Below are 4,201 nucleotides of genomic sequence, written 5' to 3' on the forward strand. Positions count from 1 at the left end.
TGCAGCTAAGTCCAGGGTGTGTGTGTGTGTGTGTGTGTGTGTGTGTGTGTGTGTGTGTGTGTGTGTGTGTGTGTGTGTGTGTGTGTGTGTGTGTGTGTGTGTGTGTGTGTGTGTGTGTGTGTGTGTGTGTGTGTGTGTGTGTGTGTGTGTGTGTGTGTGTGTGTGTGTGTGCAGCAGCTAAACAACTCTGGAGTCTCTGTGTGACCTTCTCAGCCCCTTCTTTGCTTTGCTCCCAAGGGCGTGAACAGGACAGGGCCGGAGTCTGTACCCAGTGCCTCGGACAAGGCCTGTCTGGGTTGTCAGAGATGCACTCACCATGCTTGCTCGGCTTGGAGAGAACCAGGTTGTGGGGGTCTTTCATCTCCCCCCGCCCACGTGCCAGAGTTTTACCCCCGTGTCGTGTTCTGTTCAGCCAGCAGAAGCGAGAAGCCTGCTGCTTTTCCTGTCCTGGGCCTCCCCGGCCATGTTGGGGAACCATGTGGCAGGCCGACCCCCAAAGATGTCCACGACCTGATCCCTGGGCCCTGTGACTACATTCCCTCACGTGGCAAAGGAGATTTTGCATGATGGGATTCAGTTAAGGATCTGGAGACAGGGAGATGGTCCTGGATTATCCGGGTGGACCCTAAACATCATCACAAGGGTCCTTTTAAGAGGGAGGCTGGGGGACTTCCCGGGCGGTCCAGTGGTTAAGACGCCGTGCTTCCAATGCAGGGGGCACAAGTTCGATCCCTGGTCAGGAACTAAGATCCTACATGCAAACCGCAACTAAGAGTTCGCATGCCACAACTAAGAAGTCCGCGTGCTGCGACTAATACCTGGTGCAGCCAAAAATAAATACGTAATAAATTAATTTTTTAGAAAAAGATGAACGAGTCTGGGGTTATAAAGTACAGCTTGGTGACTGCAGTTAACCGTCTTGCGTTGTGTATTTGCTAATTTTTTTAAAAAAAATAAATTTATTTATTTATTTTTGGCCATGTTGGGTCTTTGTTGATGAGCGTGGGCTTTCTCTAGTTGTGGCGAACGGGGGCTACTCTTCCTTGCGGTGCTCGGGCTTCTCATTGCGGAGCATGGGGCTCTAGGCATGCAGGCTTCAGTAGTCACGGCAGGTGGGCTCGGTAGTTGTGGCTCGCGGGCTCTAGAGCTCAGGCTCAGTAGTTGTGGCGCACGGGCTTAGTTGCTCTGTGGCATGTGGGATCTTCCCGGACCAGGGCTCGAACCCGTGTCCCTTGCATTGGCAGGCAGATTCTTAACCACTGCGCCACCAGGGAAATCCCTGCATTATGTAATTGAAAGTTGCTAAGAGGGTAGGTCTTAAAAGTTCTCATTTCAAGAAAAGAAATATTTGTAACTATGTGAGGTGATGGATGTTAACTAGACTTATTGTGGTCATTTCACAGTGTATATTGAATACATATATCAAATCATTATGTTGTACACCTAAGACTAATGCTATGTTGTATGTCAATTACATCTCAAAAAAAACAAAAGGTTAAACATTTGGGGGAAATAGTATGAAAAAGAACATGCAATGACAAATTCAAAATTAGGTGCCACAGAAAACCTGCCTGTCGACACTTAGTGATAGATACTTGCTGTATGTCAGGCACTGTGGTAAAATGATCTAGACTAAAAGTCTGCAAACTATAGCCTGAGGGCCAAAAGTACCCAAAGAGTTGTTTGTTTGTTGGCATGGCTAACAAGCTAAGAGGGTTTTAAAGCAAAGGTACACAACAGAGACCTCCTGTATCCCGCAAAGCTGAAAATATTTACTATCTAACCCTTTAGAGGAATAGCTTGCCTACCTGTTTTGAGACCACTGTACAGGACTTCTTCCTGTTACATCTTACTGCTTAGACTTAAATATTTCTCCCAGTCCATAGAAGATGTGAACAAGGGTGAATTACTGATATTCACAACAATGTGGCTGAAACTCACAAGCATGATGCTGAGTGAGAGGAGGCAGACACAAACGCATCCGCACGCTGATTCTCCTTTGATGAACAAAACTAAACTATGGGACTTTCCTGGTGGTGCAGTAGTTAAGAATCTGCCTGCCAATGTGGCAGGGGACATGGGTTCAAGCCCTGGTCCGGGAAGATCCCACATGCCGCGGAGCAACTAAGCCCATGCGCCACAACTACTGAAGCCCCCTGGCCTAGAGCCCGTGCTCCGCAACAAGAGAAGCCACCACAACGACAACCGCTTGCAGTGCGACGCAACAGAGAGTAGCCCCTGCTCGCCACAACTAGAGAAAGCCTGCGCACAGCAACGAAGACCCAACGCAGCAAAAATAAATAATAATTCAATTAATAAAAAAAATAAAAACCTAAACTATGATGAGAAACCAGAAGGGTGGTTTCTCAGTGGGTAGGGATGGAGAAGGGGCCCTTGGGGAATTCTAGGGGATGGAAATGACCTCTATATCTCAATCAGGGAGTTGGCTACAGGGAGTGTGTACATACCCAAAAAAAACCACTGAGCTATCTGTCCCTTTAAGCTTTATAGACTTTGGTGCCTATGAATTATACGTCAACACAAATTAAGACAGAGAAAGTAGCATGAGGTGGCGGTGGGGGAAATGAGCCTTTTTGTTCGCTTCCGGGGGGAGTGCAAACAGGTACACTGTTCTGGACAAAATCGGGCAGTGTTTAGTAAGAGTGAGAATGTACTCCACGTCTGAAAAGTCCTAGAAGTTCCCTTTCTCTTCAGCCACCCTAGAGAAACCCTGTCAACGGAGTCACATAATCCTTTTTTTTTTTTTGGCCCCAAGGCATGCAGGATCTTAGTTCCCAGACTAGACATGGGACCCGTGCCCCCTGCAGTGGAAGCACAGAGTCTTAACCACTGCACCACCAGGGAAGTCCCATCACCTAGTCCTTTCTATCAGCTCCAATAGGCAGGTGCTGTAATGATCGCTGTGTTACAAGAGAGTGAAACTGAGGCAGGGTTCAGCGGGCCCCCCTGTGGCCCCACCTCACGGCAAGTGTCAGAATAAGGATTTGAACCCAGCACTCAGACTACCCTCCCCCTCATGCCATCCCCGCACTGTTCATAACCACCGACTTATAAGGTGTTAATGCCTGCCTGGGGGGAAGAGTGGCAGGAACCAGCATGTCCAATGACAGGGGACTCAACAAACTGTGATATGGCAATGCTTAGTGAGACCATAATACACTTAAAAAGAACAACGTTGGGGGACTTCCCTGGAGGTCCAGTGGTTAGGACTCCATGCTTCCAATGCAGGGGGCACGGGTTCGATCCCCGGTCAGGGAACTAGGATCCCTCAAGCCGTGTGGCACAGCCAAAAAAGGAAAAAAAAGAGCAAGGTCGGGCTACATATATTGGCTTAGAAAAATGTTGGAGACATCTTCAACAGAATAAAGCTAAGTATTGATAACATCTATATCCAGGGTCAGCAAACCAGCAAACCACGGCCACTGTCTGGCCTGCGGCGTTGGGTCTTCGTTGCTGTGCGCCAACTTTCTCTAGAGCAGGGGCTACTCTTCGTTGTGGTGTGCAGGCTTCTCATTGCAGTGGCATCTCTTGTTTCGGAGCATGGGCTCTAGGCGCGCGGGTTTCAGTAGTTGTGTGTGGCGCACCAGCGTAGTTGTTTCACAGCATGTGGGGTCCCTAGGGATCAAACCTGCATTGGTGGGTGGATTCTTAACCACTGCACCACGAGGGAAGTCCCTGCCACCTGGTTTTGTAAATAAAGTTTTATTGACACACAGCTGACACCCATTTACTGAGGTATCACCTGTGACTGCTTTGGGGCTACAGCGGCAGCATAGGTAGTTGTAATAAAGACACTATGGTGCCTAAGACCGACAATATTTTACTAGCTGGTCCTTTACAGAAAAAAGTTTGCTGACTTCTGGCCAATTTGAATAAAAAGCAAAGCCAGACCAAAGGATACCAAATATCACATTCATGGATGCGTGTAAACGTGTGTGCAAAAGCGGAAAACGGAACGAATGGGCCCCCAAGTGGGAGTAGGAATGTGGACCTCAACCAGGACCTTCTTTTTTCTTTAAATGAAGGGAGGTGCACAACCACACCTGTCTGCAGGTGGTCAAATTTATCCATCTGCAGCCCATGGCTTCCCATGGAAACCTCGGATGTTCCAGCCGTGTTACCATCTCTGAGCCTCAGTTTTCTCACCTATAAAATGGACACGGTCAAACCTACCAGGAAC

The sequence above is a fragment of the Globicephala melas genome, chromosome 3 (genome assembly GCF_963455315.2).
Source record: "Globicephala melas chromosome 3, mGloMel1.2, whole genome shotgun sequence".
In the NCBI taxonomy this organism is placed as follows: domain Eukaryota; kingdom Metazoa; phylum Chordata; class Mammalia; order Artiodactyla; family Delphinidae; genus Globicephala; species Globicephala melas.